Raw genomic sequence first — 13732 nt, 5'->3', positions numbered from 1 at the left:
AATAAACATTCTTCTCCATTGCACACAGAACATTTCCCAAAATAGACCATGTACTAGGGCACAAAAATTACCTCAGTAGGAAAAGAAAGATAGAAATAGTATCAACAAACATTTCAGACCATGATGCACTGAGAATAGAAGTGAATCACACACACAGGCACGGAAAACCAAATCAAACACCTGGAAATTAAACAACTCAATGTTGAACAATGAGTGGGTCAGGAAGAAAGTCAAAGACGAAATAAAAAGATTCCTGGAAGCAAATGAAAATAAATACACGAACTACCAGAACCTATGGAATGCAGCTAAAGCCATGTTAAGGGGAAAATTTATATCTCTGCAAGCATTTTTCAGGAAGGAAGAAAGGTCCCACATAAACAATTTAACTTCACAGCTCAAGACCTTAAAAAAGGATCAAGAAAAGGAACCCAAATCAGTTAGAAGGAAAGAGATCATAATATTTAGAGCAGAAATCAATGACATGGAAACCAAAAAAAAAAAACAATCCAAAAGATCAATGAAATCAAGAGCTGGTTCTTTGGTAAAATATATAAGATAGATAAACCACTAGCGACACTCACAAAGAAAGAGAGAGAGAACCTTAATAAACCCAAATCAGAAATGAGAGGGGGGAATATCACAACAGAAACCGAACAAATTCAAAAGATCATCAGAGACTACTTTAAAAGTCTGTATGCCACGAAATAAGAGAACCTATAAGAAATGGATAAATTCCTGGATTCCTATAATCTCACAAAGCTGAATCAAGAAAACCTTGAGTACCTGAATAGACCTATTAACATCAAGGAAATTGAAACTGTAATCAAAAGATCCCCCGCCCCCCCCAAAAAAGCGCAGGTCCAGATGGATTCACTAGCGAATTTTTCCAAACATTTGAAGAGGACCTACTGCCAGTCTTCTCAAGCTTTTCCAGGAAATTGAGGAAACATAAACTCTTCCAAACAATTTCTAAGAAGCCCACATCTCTCTAATACCAAAGGGGAAAAAGGCACCACAAGAAAAGAAAACTACAGGCCAATATCCCTGATGAACACAGATGCAAAGTTTCTCAACAAAATAGTAGCAAATAGAATTCAACAACTCATCAAAAAGGTCATACACCATGACCAAGTGGGATTCATCTCAGGGATGCAAGCATGGTTTAACATTTGGAAACCAATCAATATAAATTATCATATCAAAAAAAGAAAAGATAAAAACCATATGATCATAACAATAGATGCAGAGAAAGCATTTGACAAGATCCAGCACCAGTTTATGATGAAAACCCTTGCCAAAATCACTATAGCAGGGACTTTCCTCAATATAGTTAAAGCCATCTACCACAAGCCTACAGAAAGCATCATCCTCAATGAGGAAAAACTGAGCGCCTTCACCCTAAGATCAAGGACAAGGTGAGGATGGCCACTCTCTCCACTGCTGCTCAATATATTACTGGAATTACTTGCAATAGCGATTAGGAAAGAAAAAGTTATTAAGGGCATCCAGGTAAAAAGGAAGAAATCAAGCTCTCACTATTTGCAGATGATATGATATTATACTTAGAGAACCCTAAAACCTCTAACAAGAAGCTACTAGAAACAATAGACTTGTACAGAAAAGTTGCAGGCTATAAAATCAATAACCAAAAGTCCATGGCTTTCCTATACGCAAATAATGAGAGAGAAGAATGTGACATGAAAAAAAAATTCCGTTCACAATTGTGCCCCAGAAAATCAACTCCCTAGGAATTAGCTTAACTAAGGAAGTAAAGGACCTGTACAAAGAAAACTACAAAATGCTACTTGAGGAAATAAAAGAGGACACAGGAAAATGGAAGGATAACCCCTCCTCATGGATTGAGAGAATTAACATTGTAAAAATGGCAATACTTCCCTATGCATTGTACAAATTCAATGTGATCCCTATAACGACACCCATGACATTCTTCATAGTAATAGAGCAAACACTCCTGAAATTCATATGGAATAATAAACTCCCAAGAATAGCTAAAGCAATTCATGGGAAAAAGAAAATGGGAGGAATCCACCTCTCTAACTTCAAACTATACTACAAAGTAGTAATAATTAAAACAGCATGATACTGGAAAAAAGGCAGAGTTACAGATCACTGGAACAGGGTTCAATATACTGACATCTCCCTCCAAAAATATAATCATCTAATCTTTGATAAGGGAGCAAGAAATATGAGATGGATCAAGGAGAGTCTCTTAAACAAATGGTGCTGACAAAACTGGAGACCTACATGCAAAAAATGGGCTCAGATCTCTACATAACACCATGTTTAAAAGTAAGAACAAAATGGAATAAAGACCTCACTATCAGACCGGAGTTCATAAGGTACATTGAAGACAAAGTTGGCAAAACCCTCCATGACATTGAAGCTAATGGTATCATCAAAGATGTCACACCACTGGCCAAGCAAGTGAAATCAGAGATAGACAAATGAGACGATCTTAAACTGATGCTTCTGTACCTCAAAAGCAAGAGTTACTAAACTACAGAGACAGTCTACAGAATGGGAAAGAACATTTGCCCAATACACATCCGAAAAGGGGTTGATATCAAGGATATACAAAGTATTGGTTGAAATCCAGAAGAAGCAAACATCCAACCCCATCAATAAATGTGGAAAGGAAATGAACAGAAACTTTCTCAAAGAAGAAATCCGAATGGCTAAAAGACACATGAGAAAATGCTCTACATCATTAATCGTCAGGGAGATGCAGATCAAAACAACAATAAAATATCATTTCACACTACAGAGACTGGCACACATCCAAAAGAACAAACAAACAGTGTTGGCACGGATGTGATGAGAAAGGGACCCTCCTTCATTACTGGTGGGAATGCCGACTAGTTCAGCCCTTCTGGAAAACAGTATGGACGATTCTCCAAAAATTGTAAATTGAGCTCCCATTTGACCCAGCAACACCACTCCTGGGAATATATCCCAAAGAGACAAAAAAGTATAGTCGAAGTGACATCTGCACTTGTTTGTTCATTGCAGCACTCTTTACAATAGTCAGAATCTGGAAATAACCTAAGTGCCTGAGAACAGATGACTGGTTAAAGAAACTTTGGTACATCTACACAATGGAGTACTATGTAGCTGTTAGAAAAGATGAAGTCATGAAATTTACGTACAAGTGGTACTACACGGAAAGTATCATGCTAAAGGAAATGAGTCAGAAAGAAAGGGACAGACTTAGAAAGATTGCATTTATCTGGAGAACATAAAGTAACAAAATAGGAGACTAACACCCAAGCATAGCTGAGATAAGTACCAACATGATTGCCACTCAATGACTCTTCTGCAAATCACAGCACCCAAAAGGATAGAGAGAACAAAAGGGAATGCCCTGCCACAGAGGCAGGTGAGATGGATGGGATTGGGGTTGGGATGGATCCTGAGATCAGTGGTGGTGGAGAACAGCACTGGTGGAGGGACCGGTACTCAATCATTGTATAACTGAAACCCAAGCACAAAAATTTTTAAGTCTACAACTGTGCCTCGTGGTGTTTCACTAATAAAAATTTGAAAAAGAAGTATACATTTTTAAATAATTTTAGGGACTAGAGCTATAGTATAGCTTGCCTTATGCACAGCAAAAATATTCTTAAAATATAATAAGACAAACATATTTGCCTTATTATAATATTTACTTTATTTTGGCAGTCTGGAACAAATCTTGAAATAGTTATTAGATGACCCTGATCAACAAATCATGATAAAATCATTTTTACATTCGTAACATGCTCAATGAAAGCCATATGATTTTCATATATATAACTTTCCCCAACTTTTAAACTGAACTTTTGATAATATATCTATTAAATATGTATTTCTGAGAAGAATAAATGGAAAAAAATAATAAGAATGAGCCTTAAAAAAATGTTACAACACCAACTTTAGTCAGGGCTTATTCCTGGCTCTGTACTCTGCTATCATCTTGGCAGGCTCAGGAGACCAACTGGAGTGCCCGGGATCCAACCTGAGTCTTTCATGGGCAAGACAAGCACCTTACCACTGTATCTTTCTAGAAAATAATGCATCTTTCCCTGATAAGTACATACTTAAAGCACATAACTACTGCATTTATAAAAACATTTATGTTCTATAAATGCGAGCATGCTACTGCCATGTTCATCTTTTTCTACTGAGCTGTGATTACCAGTATTTTATTTGAACAGAAAAGAGAATACTTTTTCACAAAATATAACTACGATGCTTATAAAAGTCATCTGTCTATCCTGAGATTTTTAAATTTTATATATTATTCAAGGTTTTGAGTTCAATTTCTCATTATCTAATAAATTATGTCCTGTAGGCTAATTCAACCATTTTGGACACTCATTGTATGTATTGAGAAGTTTTATCTTACATAACAATTGGAACTGTTGTATTTTATTCCTGGATTTATTTATTTATTTATTTGGTGTCATTTACAACAAATAATACCAGAATGTAGGAAACTATTTTGTGCTTTTTCTAATTTTAATACAGAACCAAGCATATAGATAGTATTCACTAAATTTCCACTAAATGAGTACAATGCAAAGAAAACAAAAACTGATGATCATAAAATTACATCTGGAAGGAACACTATGCCAAGAAATCATCAATATTATAGACACAATTTATGCTAGCACTATGATGAAGGAAACAAATGTATTACAAAAACATGAAGCAGAGCAGATGGTTGCTTTACACTTCACCTCACTCACTTGGTATCTTGGTTTGGAGAAAGTATTTAATGGTAAATTAATAGTACTTTTATATCTTTATTTGATTACTAAGCTAATTTGTTGATATGTATTACACAATGATTGTTAATGCATTTTTATGCACAGACTATTTGTGAATTTTATTCTATTTTATTATTTTTCTAAGATAGGAGAATGCTTTGTTAAAATATTTATCTACATCATGACAATTATTACATAAACAAAATATGGGAGAATCATTAGTAAAAAGACAACAGAGAATATAATTAAACAAATGTTCAATATAAATAAATGCTGAATAAATGCTATTTTGAATTCTTGTTTTTGTATTCTATAAATATCAAAATTGACTCCTGAAGAAATCAATGTAAAAATATTAAAGTGACTTTTGCTTTCTGCTGCACCAATCCAGGCAAGACTTTTCTCTGACTGGTATCACTAGGCCTATTCCAAGTAGGAGGCAAGGAAGAGCCCCTCCATCCTGGGTGGGTCCCAGAAGCCCCCACACCCAACCTGCCTCATATTAAAGGCCCACATTGGAGTTCTGGAAGCAGGGGGCCACTTACAGATCTACTCAATACATTAGCATACACCTCAATATTATTCTTCCTGTCACTATATGAGGACAGGAAGAGAAGACAGAGAGCAACCTCTAGCTAATTAATCCCTGACCACCTTTTACATCGTCATCTAAGAACAAATCATGGAAAAGTTGATATAATAATATTATTTATGGATTCAATAATTATGATAAATATGTAACTCTAATATTTATATTAGATGAATAATGGGGATAAAGTGATTAGGTGATAAGTGATGTAACTCTAAAATTGTTTTATTAGGCATCTTATTATAATGTATAGGCATGAAGTGCATATTCAAAATTTCATCAAAAGAACAAATGACTTCTGAGAAATATAAGGCTATAATTACAATATAATCTAGACATTGCATTTCTAGCTGTACAACTTTCAAATTGTAAAATATGTTCACTTGGAAATACAGAATAAAGTCCCATAGGACTGAAGCATAGTACAGAGGATAGGATATTTATCATGTATGTTACTGCCATCGGTTTGATCTCTGGGTTCAACATGGTCACCTAGGCACCACCAGGAGTACAGAGTACAGAGCCAAGAGTAATTCCTGAGAGCAACAGGTGTGACCAACCTCCCAAACAACAACAACAAAATAACAGAACAAAACAAAGCAGTCTTGCTTAAGCAAATAAAGTTACCTGTTTTAGAAACTAGAAGTCAACATCAAGTGATCAGTAGGATTGATTTGCTATAAGACTCTTTATTTTAATTTTGTTGACACACAATATCTTTGTGTGTATATGAGGGTTGAGGGAAGTGGTAGAAGGGGGCTTGGGTCACACCTGGTGATGCTCAGGGGTTAGTTCTGGCTCTGCACTCTGCAATCACTTCTGGTCGTGCTCAGGGACCACGTGGGATGCTTGGGATACCTGGGATTAAACCTGGGTCTGGCATTGAATGGCAATCTCCCTACCCACTATACTATCACTCCGGCATTATCTTTATTCTTCACTAAGGTCTTTTCTCTGCACCTGGGTCTATAATTGTGAGTTGATCTCCACTCTATAGAAGAATATCAATCATAACTGACCAGAACCACACCTCATTTTTAAAAATTATTTTATTAGTGAATCACCTCAAATATTTTATGTTCACTTTTATCACTTGTAATCCCATTGTTTATTGATTTGCTGGAACAGTCACTAGTTACATCTCCATTTATCTCTGTCACATGCTAGTATAGCCCAATGGTGTCTGCTTGCTCCAGGAACACGAAGATCCTCAAACCATTTGTTCAGGGTCATGACAAAGAAGTCTAACCATCTCATAGGTGGGCAGCCAGGCGTTCTTTTGATGTCCCATGAAATGCAGTCAGTAATGACTCTAATCCATTGGTCATCTCTAAATCGCATTACATGTCCGGCCCATCTGATTTTCGATGCCTTGGCAAATGAGATAGTGTCCCTGATTCTCGATCTTGATCGTTGATGGATTCCAGAACTCTGGATTCCTTCTCTCACTTCAGTGAAGCATTATACTCCAAACATAGCTCTTTCTATTCCTCTTCGGGATACTCGAATAGCATTCTCATCCTGTTTTCGTATGGCCCGGGTCTCTGAGGCATATGTTAGTGCATATTTTATGTGCAAGTTACCTATGGCATATTCGATATGCCAAAAACAGTAACAAAAATGGGCCTCATTCCTCTGACCCTATAGAAGCCTCCAATATGGCAGTGTCAAAAAGGACACATATTTTATGTTAAATATGTTTTTTAAAAATCATTCTCAAATGCGGTAACCTTTCCAGATACTCAGAATTTGGTATGCACCGTAAATTTTAAGTGAACATAAATCAGCCTATAGCAATAGAGAATCCAACAGGTCTAAAATTGGTTTAGTTTGATAATATTAATGACTGTAGGATGACATTGGTTTGTCCTTTCTCCCTCGTCACAAGGAGCTTAGGTTTATCAGGTTTCACCCATCACAGTGCTCCTGAGTCACTCCCATCCCTTTGCTTATCTGTAACCACTTCTCTATGCTCTCTTCCCCAACCAGCTAATGAGCTTTTTCCCCTATTCAGACTCTGTTTATATGTAAGGTCAGATCCTTCTAGGGCACAGAACTTGTATTGGAAGCTAATATTGCCTTTCTCCTCTCTGTATGTCTTTTGAATAATTTACTTTAAAGCAATATTCTTCTTGTATAGACACAGGAAGGCTGTTGATATAATGCTTTTGTAACTTGGGATTTAACTCGCTTTGAATATTATTTCCTCCCGGGCATCATCTTTCTTGACTTAAGCCTCAGTTGCCCTTAGTTCCTAGCACCCCAAAAGCAGGGTCCCGACAAGGGACTGAATGGACCCTGTGAGCAAGTTGTGAGCTCCCCTGGCATCGAAATGGGCCAGGCCAAAGCACCATGATTCTTAACTATAAGTTAAGAGCTTGATCATGGACAAATGCTGTCATGATCCAAAAGTAATGACGAAACTAGGACCCTGCTAGGGATAGGAAAGTCTAATCTGGCCTAAGTCTGAGATGGAGATGACCTCAGGAGAGCAATTGTATAAGCTTAGTGTACTTACTTCTTACTGTGCCCATACAAAATTATTGTTATTATGAATGCTTATATATTTGTTGGACAAGGAGAGGAGAAACACATCCATGGGATTCTGCTCTTGGGTGGATTGTCCTGCTAAGTGAGAATCTCTCCTGAAAGCAGCTTTCCCTGAGAGAAAGAACTTTACCCCTATTGATTGTGACCACACCTATGTGTAAGCCCCAACCCCTCATGCTTTGGGGATTTAACGAGGGTGTAAGAAGGGGCTGGGGGATCAAGATCCAAATCCAGAGTCAGAAGGAGAAAGGGACCAGAGGCAGGGCCAGAAGGAGAATGAAGGGGGGTCAAGATGGAGAATGAAGTAGCCTGGGGGAAGAAGCAGGAAGAGACTCAGAGGAGAATGGAGAGAGACTGGAATAAACTGCAACTAAGACCAACCAGCCTAGCCCTGTTTCTGCCTTCGCTTGCCCATCACCATCGACCTCCCCAGAGTGAAGGAATCTGCCCAAGACTACCGAACGTGGGCAGCAGGAGAGATAGAATGCCGTTGCTGCTCTTTTTGTGTTTACACAAATGACAATAGCTACCGAGAGTATTCGATATGCCAAACACAGTGACAATGGTACAAGATATACATAGATGTTGATTATGTTTTCATATAAAATGTTAGGAAAATTGATACTGTTAATCTAAATTATTGTGTAAAATAGTCTGAAACAAATTATGAAATCAGAGTGCATAAACTTAACAAATAACTAGTTTTTTAGGTGTAACAATTAGTTTTTAAGAATGCAAACCAATGAATTCATCACATAAATTTCATGGATAAAATAGTACTTCCACTCCATAATATTCAAGAAAAAGCTTCATTTAAAAGTATAAAGGAAAATAAAGTTATAAAGTATTTTATCTTAAAATACTGCTAAAATTTTTACTTTTTTGCCATAAGCTAATATATCAAGCCTATTTTTCTGTATTAATAAATTTCACAATTATACTTTACAACAAGTTTTGAAATGTTAGTTTATACAATGATTTAATTTTTACTCTGGTCCATGAAAAAGTTCCAGCTACAAAACTGAAAATTAAATAAAAATTTTATAAAAGAACATTGCTGTTTTGATCTGATTTTGTAATGTCATAGGGATTTTAATTCCTTGGGGGGAGTTAGTTACTTATGTGACATACAACTATTCAATATTATTGTCTCCAAGGTAAGACACAGATAAGGATTAAAAAGGATAAAAAGATGCCAGGACTCACTCTTTTTGTTGCTCAGAATATTAAACTTGCAGTCTCATTGGGTGAATAAATCCCAGCAATTCATAAGCAATGCAGCAGGAAGATTTACCTTGTGAAGACTAAGTCAGAGTAAAAGATACAGTACATTGAACAAGCAGCGACATGCTCAAAATACAAGTTCTTTGGAATAATATTACTGAAATACCACAGATCTGTTAAGTCAACCTTAAGAAATAGCAAATGCAGGAACCTAAAAATAACAATAGCAACTTCCATAAAGTAAAGCCAGTATTCACAAATTGTATAAATAAACAATTTCTCATAATGAGGAATTTTGCAGTAGCATTCAATATCAAAAGCAACATGAGCTTGTGTCTCTCTTTACTGAAATATTTGACAACTGTTATGAGTTCTATGTTAATAAGTCTTTTGTTCAGGTACTAGTGCAAAATGAAACTAAATGATATATTAATACACTTATATTAATATATTTTATAAATATATTATATTATATAGTTATGCAGTAATATAATAACATATGTAATTTAACATAATATACATCTAAACTTAATGATATATATTTAAATATTACTGTATTGGCATTTACATAACTTAATATTCACTAGGCTAATAGGTCATAAGAGGCAAAGAATAGTCAAATTAGCATCTACAGTTTCAGGATCTCTTCTAAGTTTTGCAGCAATCTTAAAACTTATTCCGTTGATTTCTTTTGCTCTAATCAACTGACAGTTGAGAGCATTCTTAATTAAGTTTTCATGGTGATGTGAAATAACAGGTTTGTTACCTACATTAATATCATGGTTTCTGACTTGATAATTACAGTCTATTTAATGTCATTGTGAGTATTATTAATACCATTTCTATTAATAACTTGCACACATATAAATATAACAGGGTTAATTTCACTAATCATTTAACCTATCTAAAGGCAACTTGGCCAATTTTATTTTAACTTCCTAAGTTACATAAGATCTCTGAAACTAAATATCATTGCATTTAGTCATATATTTTGAATAGTGAAATGCTTCATGCTGATTTGATTAAAATCAGTTCTATTGCTCTTAATTCTACAAATAGAACTCCAGAAGCTAGCCCTTGACTAACCAACTTATAAATATGGTAGTACTTCAAAACCCAATCTTGCTTCTTCTCTATCCATACTTAATTTGCAATATCGTGTCTAATGCCATGACATTCAAATCTCCTTGATTATTATCCATAGCAAATTATTTCAAAGTACACTTTTTTGCTAAACTTGTATAGAAAATTATAATTTAAAATTAGTTTTGGATCTTAATTAATCAATTATTTCAACTAGAAATTAATAATATTGGAATTCTTTATCTCTCCCAATTAATCTTATGGCGTTACTTAGCTACTCATTTCTACAGAATCAAAAGGCAAAACTGAGGAATTATTAGACATTCAATTCTATTAATCAGTTTAAACTAATGTACAAATATCAGGTTGAGTCAGAAATCTGAAATTTACCGTCTTTCCATGGCATTAGATAAGCATAACTAGAAGTCAATAGAAAAGAGACATGGTATTTGCTCCAAGAGCACATATGGAAGATAAATCTTTATTGACTTGCACAATCAAATAGCTAAAGCCAATAAAAAGAGCAAAAATGATGTTTTAAAATATTGAGTGGTTTTGAAGTAAATGATATCTCAAAGAACAAGTAGAAATTGGAATGAAGATATAAAACAGGCTTCAAAGATCACTATGAAACTATCTTACAATTAAATTATCAAGGAAGAGTGATATAAAAACATGATACCATCTTTATCTGTAGTATCTGTCAGAAAAGAGCAAAGTCATCTATCTTGACATTGGCATAAAAAGTAATAAAAGAAAAAAATTCTTTTAAAATCTCAACTTTAAGCCTATAATTAATTTAGCTTCAATTAATTGAAGTCATGCTACCTATATGTTCTAAAGATTTCTCGTGAAAATAATTAAATTACTCTGTTCCTTCACCAGAGGAATGTCAGAAAACATGAAGAAAAACATTTAATTGTTATTTCTGGAAAAATTTACTTAAATCTTTAGATTAGGGTAGCATATATATATATACTTAAATACTAATAATAATTCGTTTCATTATCATTGCTACAAGTATATCTTTCATTGAGACAAAAATTAGATCCTAAGATTTATGAAAAAAATTGAGCTTGAAAATCAGGAAAAGAATCTAAGCAATAAAACTCACAAAAATAGTAAAAAGAAGCTTGTAAAAGATTATAATTTAAAACAAATAAATTTTTAATTAATCATTTTATGTAATTAAAACTGTCCATATTCTGAGGAACCACTGTTGCATGCCAGACATGCAACAATAGAGGAATCAGTGGTGTCGGTGCCCTCGTCAACACGAACTTGGCCATAAACATTGATTTGTTTGAATGCCTAACAATCCAAATTGGATGCTTACATTTGAATAGATGTGGCTCATTGCCCGCGGTTTCTACCTTCATCGTCTATGCACCAACATCCAACTATGATGAAGAAGAAATTGAGAAGTTCTACGTGGAGCTGGAGAAGCTCTATAAAGAAGACCGCACCTTCTACAAGGTCATTGTCGATGATTTTAATGCCAAGATAGGACTGAGAAGCTCACCCCAAGAACTCCACATTGGGACCCATGGCCTAGAATGAAACAGCCAGGGTGAGAGTTCATTGTGTTGACCAAGACCATCCATAGTAACTCACAGTTCCAGAAGGCCAAATCTAAACGTTGGACATGGGAGTCTCCTAGTGGACAGTTCCACAACAAAATTGATCACATCATATTCAATCGATGGTTTTGCCTGACTGGTGTTGTACAACACAGGATCTGACCACCGTCTCCTTCATGAAAAATTCTACTTCACAGAGTGGGGAGAAAGGGCTGCAAAGTTTTAGAAGAGAACTCCCAGAAAGACTACCAACTGGGAGCTCTTTAGCACTATTGCAGCAATATGGGAAGACACCGTCATTGACAACATGGACAAGGAATACGATCGACTGGTTCCGCACCTCCATGACTGCACGAGGAACACTGAGAGAGAGAAAGCCACAAACAGGAGCCTGTCTTTGGAAACTCTCAAGTTCATTTGCCAATGTGGTTTGGCATGAGCCCTGGGCAATCACAAGCTAATGTCCAGGCTTACAAAGTGGTGCAGAGAAGCGATAAAAGAATTTTGGGGTCTCAGCATCCAGCCTGAAACTTTGGCCAAATCCTCTGCCCTTGGGAAAAAAAGGAGCTTGCTCTGTTCACAGGGGCCCAGGGCTTTGTGCTGACACTCCACTCAGAAAGGCAGTCTGATTGAGAGGATAACAGGATGTAGGACGCACCTTTACCATCTGCCCCTGTTAATATGCCCAGCCCTAAAGGTGGGAAAGGTAAATCATCAACTAACATGTATACTGAGCCTGTATGATCTGTTTGTACTACCTTTGGAAATATATGTATAAATAACTCTGTGTGAGAGCTAATAAACAGAGAGATGCTTGACCTCCAGCTTTCCCCCACTCTCTGTGTGGTTCTTTCTCAGTGGCGGCAGGGACCCACAGTGTGCTCCTCATACCACTCCTTCTCCGATAGGGATTAAGTCTGGCAGCTTGAGGGATAATACTCCAGTTTGCCAGGGTCAACTGGCCAGGACCCTGACAAGGAAGACCTCAGAGAGAAGAGCAGCAGTGTTGGCAGATGCCAGAAACAGTATTAGCAATGCCTGCCTCTTCTTTGCAAACTATAACACTAAGATGACTGCCCCCGACATCCCGATTGATCTATCACATCTTTCAGAAGTGCAATGGAAAAGGTTATCCATGACTTCTAATCGGATCTCTTTGATAGCTATGTCCACCTGCCCACATAGCAAATTCCACAGGATGAATATGTCGTTCCCGGTGTTCTCCCTTCTGAAGTCCAACATGCCATTTCATCGGTAAAGAAGCATACAGCAAGCATGCAGACAAGATCAGACCCAAACATTTGAAGACTCTGCCACCTGTACTCATCAATACACTGGTTCGGCTCTTCACAAGCTACCTATCTGAATGCAAGGACCGTCCTGTTGTACAAGAAGGGAGACAGACACGACATTGGCATCTATTGCCCAGTCTGCCTCTTGTCTGTCATCTACAAGTTATTCACTAGTGTCATTCTGAATAGGATTGGAAAAACACTAGACAAAGGAAAACCATGTGATTAGCTCAGGTTCCAAAAAGGATTCAGCACTATTGACCATATCTACATGGTTATCAAGCTCATTAAAGTTTCGTGAGAGTTCAAAATGCCTCTCTGTCTAATGTTCATTGATTTAAAGAAGGTCTTTGATTCTGTTGAGATTGAAGTGGTTATTGAAGCCCTAACCAAACAGGACATTTAAACTCAGTACATGAGGATCCTCCATGAGCTGTATTACAGATTCACCACCAGGATCTCACCATTCTACAAGGAAGTGATCATGAACATAAAGAGAGGGGCTCAACAGGGGGATACCATTTCAACAAAACTCTTCAGTGCCACCTGCAAGGATGTCATGAGAAGATTGGAATGGAAAGGAATGGGAGTAAAATTAGAAGGTTGGCAACTACACCTCCAGTTCACTGATGACATCATTCTAAT

The sequence above is a fragment of the Sorex fumeus genome, unplaced genomic scaffold, assembly GCF_029834395.1.
Source record: "Sorex fumeus unplaced genomic scaffold, SorFum_2.1 ptg000013l, whole genome shotgun sequence".
Lineage (NCBI taxonomy): Eukaryota > Metazoa > Chordata > Mammalia > Eulipotyphla > Soricidae > Sorex > Sorex fumeus.
This window is presented reverse-complemented; position numbering follows the sequence as displayed.